The sequence below is a fragment of the Rattus rattus genome, chromosome 9 (genome assembly GCF_011064425.1).
Source record: "Rattus rattus isolate New Zealand chromosome 9, Rrattus_CSIRO_v1, whole genome shotgun sequence".
Classification (NCBI taxonomy): Eukaryota; Metazoa; Chordata; class Mammalia; order Rodentia; family Muridae; genus Rattus; species Rattus rattus.
Window position 1 is genome coordinate 60,937,607 of NC_046162.1, and position 11,189 is coordinate 60,948,795.

The window sequence follows — 11,189 nt, forward strand, 5'->3', positions numbered from 1 at the left end:
CTTGCGCTTCCTAGGCAAGCGCTCTACCACTGAGCTAAATCCCCAGCCCCTACAGCTATCTTTTTAATCCTAGTTTTCCATTACTGGTTTTATTTCATGAACGATTAGACTCCTGTTCATATAAAGTCTTTATGCCTCTATTTTGAGATGTTTACTTTTTTTCCTAGACAACCTGTTTTTCGTCTTAAGTTGAGGTCATTTGCAGGTCACTTTTGTGTAGGGTAAGAGGTAAGAAGCTACTTTTATTTTACATGGAGATATTCCCATTTTTCCATTTCTCCAATATACCTTTTTTTGGTACCTTTATCAGGTGGCTACAGTTGGTGTGTGTGGCCTTTGTATCGTGCTCCTTTATTGCACTCATTGGTGTACTTTTTTTCTGTTTTGTGGCTGTGCCATAAAACTGCCTGTATGGGTTGGGGATTTAGCTCAGTGGTAGAGCGCTTGCCTAGCAAGCACAAGGCCCTGGGTTCGGTCCTCAGCTCCGAAAAAAACAAAACAAAACAAACAAACAAAATTGAAAAAAACTGCCTGTAAGTTAAAATCATGTATGACTAACTTTAGCAATATTCTTTCTGATCGGGATTGCTTTTCTTTCCTGGATCTTTTAAGACAGACTTAAATTTCACCCTCCTATCGTATCTGTGAGGAGAGTCACTAGAATTTTCATTGGGATTGCATTGAATCTGTAAATTGCTCTGGGTAAGATGGTCGTTTTCTCAACATTATTCTTTTTTTTTTTTAAATGCAAAAAATATGGAACGCTTCACGAATTTGCGTGTCATCCTTGCGCAGGGGCCATGCTAATCTTCTCTGTATCGTTCCAATTTTAGTATATGTGCTGCCAAAGCGAGCACAACATTATTCTTTTGAGCTAGGTGACAGGCAGTCAGAAAATTTCTATCTTCTAGTGTCTTCGTCAATTTCTTTAATGAGTTTTTGTTTTGTTTTATGAGTCAGGGGCTATGTGTCTCTGGCTGTTCTAGAATGAACTAAGTAAACCAGCCTGGCTTGGAACTCAGAGATCTGTCTGCTTGCCTAGAGTAGGTAAAGGTTAAAGGCTTAAATTTTCTTCTTTCAAAGGCATTTTAATTCTAAGAGCATTTTTGTTCTGTTTTGGCTTATGTAGATGGGATCACGCTTGTTTTGTTTTTGTGTGTCCTGTTGGCTTTTTTTGTTTCGAGACAGGGTTTTTCTGTTTGGCTCTGGATGTCTTGTAACTCCTCACTCCATAGACCAGGCCTGCCCACAAATCAGAGAGTACTGCCTGTCTCTGCCTCCGTTGCTGGACTTAAAAGTGTCACCACCGCCCAGCTATTGTTAATTTTTTATTCTGCCGGGCTGTTGAAACTGTTTTGAGTTCTTAAGTTTTGACAGACTGTAGAATTGTCATGGAGCCTTTATTATGTTGAAAGACATATTTCTTCTATTTCCTGAATTTTAAAAACTCTCTCTCTCTCTCTCTCTCTCTCTCTCTCTCTCTCTCTCTCTCTCTCTGTGTGTGTGTGTGTGTGTGTGTGTGTGTGTGTGTGTGTTTGTATGTATTACACACCTGAGAATAAATTTGCAATATGAGTGCTGGCAGACTCAGTCTCTAGAATAAAGTCAATTTTTTTTTTTTTTCTTTTTTTCGGAGCTGGGGACTGAACCCAGGGCCTTGCGCATGCTAGGCAAGCGCCCTACCACTGAGCTAAATCCCCAACCCCATAAAGTCAATTTCTTGATGGTAAGGTTTTTGGTTTTGGTTGGTTAAGAGTCTGTCTTACTACTGCTGGAAACCAGCTCGAGCAGGAGCAGGTCAGGGGATCAAGGAGGACATGTGGCACGATAAGAAGACAATGTTTGAAGAATGATCTGGTTTTTCTCTTCTTTCATCTTATTTTTTCATTCATTCAGAACAAAAGTCTATCTATCAGATGCCTAAACAACAAATTTCCTCAGAAGCTTCAGCCAGTTTGGAAATTAAAACGGTCTCATTATATAGCTCTGGCTGGCCTAGAAGCCTCTACCTCTGAAGGCCTGGCTTTAGGGTGTGTTCGAATCTGCCTGATGTTTTCCTTTGGTTTTGGTTTTCCAAGTCAGGGGTTTCTGTGTGACTCTGCCTCCCTCTAGGATTAAAGTGCCAGGCTGCATGGTAGGCTTAAAAGTTTTGTTCCAGATGAAACTTTTCTGCTGACCAGAGTGGAGACCCTGTACCACATGAAGGTCAAAGTCCTAACTTACATTAAGGTTTAACAACTTAAAGTACATATATATTCCTGAGGCTTAGAAGAAAAGCCCCTAAGAGCTGTATAGAAGAACCCGGAATTGCAGGTGTAGCAGAACTGCCTGAAGTAGAAAAGTTAAAGGGCAAAGATGACAAGAGAAGTCAGTCACCCAAGAGAGTCTATTCTTCAGACAAGCAGTGTAAGTCCCCCGAGGGGGTGCACCGTTCCTGGAGGTACTGCAATACCAGGTCGATGCGTGGAGTGGACGGAGCAAGCTCCTGTTCCAACTCCTAGTTCAAAAATCCATTTAATATATTGTCCTCGGATAGAGGACGTATCAGATATTAAACTGATAAGAACAGATACTACACTTGATCTTAGCCAAAAGGCCGAGAAGCGATACCCGACCAGCCACACGCGCCCGCGACACTCACCAGCGCGCACACCTTTAACTCACGGTCACCGACGTTCGCGCGCCCGCAGACACGCGCCCGACACCGAGCCTCCTCTCCTCCCCTCTCCACTGACCATCTCTACACCAGGGAGACCCTGAGGGATCCAGGGGGCCGAGAAGTTTTTGTTGCGCTTTTCGTTCCCAGAGTTCCGCGGAGCCCTGGCCGTCTCCTCATCTGCATGCCCCGCCCAGCGCGCCTTCCGACTCTCTGCTGCTCCGCCCCGCCAGAGCCACGCTGGCCCGACCCATGCCCGCGGTCCGCCCGGTTCTTCTTCACAGTCTTTCAGACACAAAACTGACAACACCCGCCGCACACCACCACCACCCTCTTTTATCTAGTGGCCTCGCGTCTCTCCTGAGATGAGATCCAGGAAGGAGGAGAGGCCCCGGGGAAGAGGCGGACCGAGCCTTGGGAGATGGGCCCTCTGGAGTTGCAGCTCCTTTGCTAGAACTATTAAATGCTCTGGGATTTTTGTCCTCCCCCGGACCTTCCCCTGAGTTCTTTCTTCTCCTCGTTCCTCCGGTTTTCACCTGGGAGTCGCTCGCCCAGGAAGCCCAGGCTGACTGACGTGCGATTCCCGGTGATCCTCCTGCCTCAGCCTGACCCAAAAGCCGAGTAAACCGGGCCGTACCACCGGGGAGGCAAAAGCAGGCACACCTTTGAAGGAAGAACTCTTGAGTTCCAGCCCAATCTAGTCAACAGAGCGAGTTTCTTTCTTTTTTTCTTTTCTTTTTTTTCTTTTTTTCCGGAGCTGGGGACGGAACCCAGGGCCTTAAGCGCTCTACCACTGAGCTAAATCCCCAACCCCCAGAGCGAGTTTCTGAACAGCCAAGGATACATGGAAAAACCCTGTTTCGAAAACAAAACAAAACAAAACAATAAATCGAAATAAAGTAAAGATTAAAAAAAATGGGGCTGGAGAGATGGCTCAGAGGTTAAGAGCACTGCCTACTCTTCCAGAGGTCCTCAATTCAATTCTCAGCAAATATATGGTGGCTCACAACCATCTATAATGAATGAGATCTTCTGGCCTGTAGGCATACATGCAGGCAGAATGCTATATACATAATAAATAAATAAGTCTTTACATTAAAAAAAACTTAAAGGCTGGAGGGATGGCTCAGCGGAAGAGCATTGACTGCTCTTCCAGAGGTCCTGAGTTCAATTCCCAGCAACCACATGGTGGCTCACAACCATCTGTAATGGGATCCGAGGCCCTCTTCTGGTGTGTCTGAAGACAGCTACAGCGTACTCATATAAATAAAAAAATAAATAAATATTTTTTAAAAATGTAAAACCAAACAGAATAATCTATCTGGGCTGAGGGGTTGGCTCAAGCCTGTAAAAGCCGGTATTAAGGAGGCAGAGGCAGGTGAAACTTATAAGTAGTTCAAAGCCAGAGTAACCCATATTCTTGTATACTTAGTTGTAGGCCAGCCTAGGGCCACCTAATGAGACTGTCTCAAAAAACAAACAAAAAGCAGACATGGGCTGGAGAGGCTGCTGCTGACCCATTGTCCTTACCTCAGGTCAATGAGGGGCAGCTTCTGATAGCATTTATTTGCCGCAGGGTTGGCGCACACCTGTGGGGGTGGCAAACAGCTTACCCATCTTGAACGGGGCAGCCTCGGCGCCCAGGTAGATGCAGCCAGTGGTCGTAGTTCCGGAGCTGTGAGTGCGGGCTCCGAATGTCAGGCCTCCTGTGCAACCTCCAGTGAAGTAGTTCGGGGGGTCATCTGGCTTCTCTCGGACCTGGGCACTGACACAGGTGGTTAAGGCTAAACATCAAGCAGACACAGTGAATGCAAACCGGCCAACTCTGGCCACTGCTTCCAGGGTAGAATCTGCGGGCTGTGTGTGTTGCTGTAAGCGGAGCTTATTAGACCGCAAAGGCCGCCTAAGGCAGTAGTGATGTAGACCTTTCGATGACACTGGATGCCATCGGGAACCTCATTGTAGGCTTCGAAGGACCACTTGGCCATGGCCGGGCCTAGCGGGCCTAGCAGACCTTAGGCGACTGGGCGAGCTCCGAGTAACCACCTCTTTTCTCCTCGTCCATTGGGCAGGGCCACACTCACTCCCATGTCAGCCCCGCCCACTTTGCACAGTCCAACCTGGTTTGGCAGGGAGACCTCAGTGCTCGTGTACGGAGGACATCAGCCTCTCCAACATTCCTTAACAACTGGTCGGGGGTGGGGATTTGGCTCAGTGGTAGAGCGCTTGCCTAGGAAGCGCAAGGTCCTGGGTTCGATCCCCAGCCCCGAAAAAAAAAAAAAAATCAACAACTGGTCACTGCTGTCCCTCCAGGAGCTACAGCTTCCTTAGGCCCATGCATGGGCCATAGCAACTGTTTATCTCCCCCCAACCCCGCACCCCCCCCCGTGCCTCCCCCTCCCCCGCTTATGCCCATGAACTGCTATTGTGACCCCACCCCCAAACCTTTCCCCCTCCTAGGCGACAGGACCCAACACTTGTTCCAGCTGCACCTCTCCAACAGTCCCACCTCCCCTTTCCTTACTTAGCTCCAAAAATACCCCTCCTTTCAGCCCAAAGTGGCTACAATACAATTACAACTGTGATGGTTTGTATATGCTTGGCCAGGGAGTGGCACCATTAGAAAGTGTGGCCTTATTGGAGGAAGTGTGTCACTGTGGGGGTGGGCTTGGAGACCCTCCTCCTAGCTGCCTGACAATGCTCAGTCTGTTCCTGGCTTCCTTCGGGTGAAGATGTAGGACTCAGCCCCTCCTGCACCATGCCTGCTTGGATGCTGCCATGCTCCTGCCTTGATGATAATGGACTGAACCTCTGAACCTGTAAGCCAGCCCCGATTAAATGTTGTCCTTTATGAGACTTGCTTAGGTCATGGTTTCTGTTCACAGCAGTAAGACCCTGACTAAGACAACGACCTTCTGGTAACGGCTCCCTCACCCAAGGTCCTTGCCATTTTCCCACCTCAACACTTCGTGTCCTGACTCTGCCTTCAGCTTAAACCTGTCATGCAAACACTTACAGACGGTTGAGTATAAGTAAAACATACAAGTTAATCATCAATTACCTCATAATTAATCGTATTCTTTAACATGTTCCTAACTCTACTTACAGTCATGATCAGTGACAAAAATAAGGTTTTCTGAGCCTCACACATTTTCACAATTAAAGAAATAGCTAAAAGCAGACACTTGTCCGTTTAGACAGACTTTAAACAGCTGCTCCTCAGACACCTCCGAGATCTACAGAGTATGGCATTTAGAATACTTAATAAAAAGCTTTTCCTAATGGACACATCGGCTCCAGGTGGCACCTTTCCTCCAAAGAAAGGATGGGCCCAGAAGCACCTCTACCTGGAGTTTGCTTCAGATGTGACAAAGCTGGCCGCTGGGCTGTAAACTGAGCCTCGACTGCTGACAGCACACTGCCCAAACTGGACAGACAGGACGCTGGGAGCCTGACTGACATGCTTTGCCTAGACAAAGTGGGCCAGTCCTTCAAAGTTCCTGCTTCACAGAACAGTCTTGTCGGTCTTTCGGGCCTGGCGGCTGAGGATGGAAGTCCCACCAACCCCAGGGGAACCCCTCGGGTGGCTGACATCCAGGAAGAGGGTAAGTCTGTATCATTTTTAATAGATTTGAACGCTGCTTGCTCTGCACTTCTTTTTCCTTTTTGAAAGATTTATTTATTTACTTCATGTATGTGGGTACACTGTCGCTGTCTTCAGACACTCCAGAAGAGGGCATTGGCTCCCATTACAGATGGTTGTGAGCCACCATGTGGTTGCTGGGAATTGAACTCAGGACCTCTGGAAGAGCAGTCGGTGCTCTTAACCACTGAGCCATCTCTCTAGCCCCTAACCAGCAGTTTCTTTTTTTTTTTTAATTATTTATTTATTTATTATGTTAAGCTTTCTGCCTGCTTGCAGTCCAGAAGAGGCATCAGATCTCAATACTGAGCCACCATATGGTTGCTGGATTTTCAGGACCTCTGGAAGAACAGTCAGTGCTCTTAACATGAGCTGAGCCATCTCTCCAGAGCAGTTTCTTTAACGTCTTGCCTTGCATAGCCTCTTGTGACTTCCAGGAGGCTTTATGACGTCTCTACTAAGGTTTCCGGATCTGGTCTTCTTGCTCTAGAGCCCTTTGGTGTAGGGGTTTCTTCTCAACAAAAACACTACCACGTGGAGACAGGATGGAAACCTGTTAATCGTGAGGAAGTAAGTAAAACGTGCAAGGCCCAGGAAATTTCTGAAACATACACATCCCACCCCACACTCTTAAATAAGCAGTAACAATTCTGGCCAGAAAAGGCTCTTCTGTTAGCACAGAAGATATATGATATGTTACATTGAGAGCTAACTTTATAGGTTTTGGGGGAGCATTTGGTTGGTTGGTTTGGTTTTCAGGGACAGGATTTCTCTGTATAGCCTGACTGTCCTGGAATCCTCTTTGTAGGTCTGGCTTTGGACTCACAAAAATCCACCTGCCTCTATCTCTCCAGCGCTGGGATTAAAGAGGTGTGCCACCAATAGCATTTAAAGCTTAACGTTTACTGTGCTTGGAACTGGAGAAGCGGCTCAGCGGTTCAGAGCACTGGCTGTGCTTCCAGAGGGCCTGAGTTCAATTCCTACAACCACATGGTGGCTCACAACCATCTGTTATGGGATCTGATGCCCTCTTCTGGCCTGCAGGTGTGTATGCAGACAGAACATTCATATACATAACATAAATAGATATATCTTTAAGAAATGACTGTGCTCAAGAGATCTACAGACCAAACTTGGAAGTCCAAATTTTTTTTTTTTTTTTGGTTCTTTTTTTCGGAGCTGGGGACCGAACCCAGGGCCTTGCGCTTCCTAGGTAAGCGCTCTACCACTGAGCTAAATCCCCAGCCCCCAAAACTTTTTAAAGATTTATTTATTATATATGTGTACACTGTCGCTGTCTTCAGACACACCAGAAGAGGGCATCGGATCCCATTACAGATGGTTGCGAGCCACCCTGTGGTTGCTGGGAATTGAACTCAGGACCTCTGGAAGAGCAGTCAGTGCTCTTAACCGCTGAGCCATCTCTCCAGCCCCTGGCAGTCCAGATATTAAGGGCTTTTGGTTGGTTTAGTCGCTGCTTGGTCTTGTACAATTTTAATAAAACTTGTTTATGAAAGATAAAAGGTCACACGGGACAAAAGCCTGTTTTCCTGAAGAGAGCCAAGACTTTGCAAAAAAGATGGTGACCTTCGACTTGGCAGCAGACAGAATGTAACTTTGTTCTTTGACTAAGTAAACCCGACTCCAGGCTGCTCTCCAGTTCAAGGTGTATTTGTATCCGCTCCGGACCCCCAAGTCCAAGTTCTCCGCACAGAGGAGACTTATTTACCCCCGAGGGCCAAATGGCCGGGAATAAAAGACAAAGACGAGATTGAAGGTGAGGGAGAAGGGGACAAGGGAACAGGAGGGGTTTTTTTGTCCCTGCCTCTGGATAGAGAGGAGACACACGTGGCTCAAAGGAAAATAGTGGTTTATATAAAGGTGCAGGGGAAACGCCATGTTAGCATGAAGTATTTAATTTTAATTGGGCGTGTTAATTAGGTGAGCCAGAGGGGGCTTTTGATTGCTGGGGCTCAATACTTTGATATCTGGACCTTGGGGGTCAGCCTCAGGAGGAGGAAGTGGCCAAATAAGGGAACAGACTTTGGTGGGTAGCTATAGGGACATAATTTAATGGTTTAGCATGGCGGAGGGAATCAGGGAGAAAGGCAAGGCCTGCCAGAGCCATGCCTGCTACACTGGAGCTGCCCAGAGTCCATTCACAGGGTGTAGCCATGGTCCCCCATACCTAAATAAAAGCCACGTACTAAAATTTACTCATGGTCTGACTTGCAAGTCTCTGAATAACTCCAGACCCATACTGCTTTCTCGAGTCTTCACACATGTTCTGCTAAGACAACTGCCTATGGATTTTCCAAGGTCCCAGGAGTAACCCACTTCTTTTTAGCTATAAGTAACCTGGTAAACTCACTGGTCCTCTAATGGAGTGATTGTGGTATCCTCCCTTTTGTTGGTTATCGGTGCCTTTTCGGGGGTGATACGACTAGACCTTTGTCATATCTCCTTGGAAAATGTCATAACTGTACACTCAGGATTTATCTCCAGCTTTTAACCCCTTCTCCCTGCAGCCTCCTGTGAAGATCCTTGGTGCTCTTCCTGGATGTGGGAACCCGGCCTTCCTGCTCGCTCTTACAGGCTCCTAGGATTTAACAGCGGACCACAGGGAGATCGAAGCTGTGCCGTGGCTGTCACAAGTCACCCTAGCACTAAGGAGACAGACAGGAGGTTGTATTAAGTTCAAGTCTAGCCTGGGCTACAGTAAGAGACCCAATCTCAAGCCAACAATTAATAGCCAAAGAAAGGAATACGTAACAAATAGAGTAAGATAGAGTTTCAAGGGTCTGTGCACCCCTTGACCTGATCAGCGCTTGCACAACCGGGGAACTGTGTTGTGGCCACTGGAACCCTCCAAACTGACTGTTTCTCTCACCTCTTTATAAAGGCTCCTAGACCCGGCTAAAAAGGTTGAGAAGAGAAAAAAAGGGAGGGAAAATGGAAGAGGGTGAGGACCCCTTGTGGGTCTCAATTTTTCATCTGAAGTATTGTGAAGAATCCAAGCGCTCCCTGCTCTGGCTCGAAGCCGTTCCTGTCGCTGGCGTGCGCTGGGCGGAGCATGCAAATGAAGACGCGGCTGGGTCTCCGCGGAACTCTGGGAGCGAAAAGCTCAACAAAACTTTCTCGGCCCCCTTGGATCTCTCAGGCTTTTCCCGACGTAAACTGGTGGAGAGGGTAGAAGACGAGTGTGGATGTCGGGCGCATGTCTGCGGGTGCGCGAACGTCGGTGACCGTGAGTTAAAGGTGTGCGCGCTGGTGAGTGTCGCGGGCGCGTGTGGCTGGTCAGGTATCGCTTCTCGGCCTTTTGGCTAAGATCAAGTGTAGTATCTGTTCTTATCAGTTTAATATCTGATACGTCCTCTATCCGAGGACAATATATTAAATGGATTTTTGGAACTAGGAGTTGGAATAGGAGCTTGCTCCGTCCACTCCACGCATCGACCTGGTATTGCAGTACCTCCAGGAACGGTGCACCCCCTCGGGGGACTCAAAACTAAAGTTTTAAAATTAGACTGGAGTTAATTCCTTTCTTCACTGGCAGTTTTCTCATTCTCTTGATTCTTGTTAAGTACATATGTTTTGTGACTTATCAGCATTGGCCTTGTGTGCTAGCTGTCTGCTTTTTGCTTTTGGTACATTAGAAGAGATCGTTGTGAGTTAGACATCATGTGATTGCTGGGATTTGAACTCAGGACCTCTGAAAGAGCTGTGCTGTTCTCTCCAGCCCGGTTTGTGACTTTTGACAGGTTTTTCTACTTCCCCAGACACCACGCTTAAAAGGCCACCTAGTTTCCAGTACTCAAGAGCCAAAGGGGAAGTGAGAGTCTAGCCTGGTCCTCACAGCAAATTCCAAGATAGGCATTTTAATACCTTTTTGGCTTTTCGAGACGAGGTTTTCTGAGTACCCCTGGCTGTTGCTAGGTTGTACCTTACTCCCCCTTCAACTTAGATCCGCCTGCCACGGTCTAATTTAAATCTCGTTTTCCTCAAAAAAGAAAAAGGAAGAATGAAAGCAAAATAAAGTGAGTACATTGTGCAGCCCCAACCTGAAGCCCTACAAATATTTTCAGAAAAATGCAGGAATCAAAGGGACCCAAATCATCTTCGCTTCTTAGGAAAATCAAGCAGTGACAAATATGTCCACCAGGAGGCAGCACCTGCTCATTTCCAACTCTAGGCTCTGGTCTTCGTTGGGGTTTAGAGATGATGTATCCTTGTAGGAGAAAGGAGCCCTTTCAATGCTTTGCTCCAGCACCCATTCTGAGACACAGAGTTTGGGGTGTTGAGGTAGTATAAGGTATTAACCCATTACTGGCCTCTGTTTTCTCCCCCAAAAGTCCACACTCAGGGATGGAAGGACGGTTTAACAGTTTCAGAGCACTCTGGCTGTTCTTCCAGAGGATCCAGATTCAATTCCCAGCGCCCACATGGTGGCCCACAACCATCTGTAGCTCCAATTCTAGGGATCTTCTGTCCTCCAGGCTCCCACTTGATACACAGTCATACATGCAGACAACACTCAGAAAGTAAAAGCAAAACTTTTCTTAAAAGTGTACATATATGAAATTGTCCGAGAATAACTAAAAGATTTTTTTTTTGAGCTCGAGATCGAACAGGGCCTTATGCTTTGTTAAGGCAAGTGCTCTACCACTGGCCAAATCCCCAACCCCAAACCTGGAGAGATGGCTCTTAAGAGCCGACTGCTCTTCCAGAGGTCCTGAGTTCAATTGCTCAACCACTGGAGCCAAATCCCCAACCCCAAGATTTAAAAAAAAAATAAAACAAAACAAAACAAAAAAAAAACCTCTCGATATTTTATTTACTCATGTTTATAAAGATCTGTTTATTTTACTTTATGCATATGATCTCATCTGT

General features: G+C 46.8%; 3 non-coding genes and 1 pseudogene across 3 annotated transcripts; 1 reads left to right on the forward strand and 3 right to left on the reverse strand.

Moving 5' to 3' along the window:
* Positions 1-750: 750 nt before the first annotated feature.
* Positions 751-857, reverse strand: LOC116910763. The gene has a single exon (XR_004389272.1). It is a non-coding gene; the product is annotated as a U6 spliceosomal RNA (small nuclear RNA).
* A 1,561-nt stretch (positions 858-2,418) lies between these two features.
* LOC116910750 lies at positions 2,419-2,608 on the reverse strand. Its single transcript, XR_004389263.1, has one exon. It is a non-coding gene; the product is annotated as a U2 spliceosomal RNA (small nuclear RNA).
* A 58-nt stretch (positions 2,609-2,666) lies between these two features.
* On the reverse strand, positions 2,667-4,644 carry LOC116910330 (annotated as a pseudogene).
* A 4,958-nt stretch (positions 4,645-9,602) lies between these two features.
* LOC116910748 lies at positions 9,603-9,793 on the forward strand. The gene has a single exon (XR_004389261.1). It is a non-coding gene; the product is annotated as a U2 spliceosomal RNA (small nuclear RNA).
* The last annotated feature ends 1,396 nt before the right edge of the window (positions 9,794-11,189 follow it).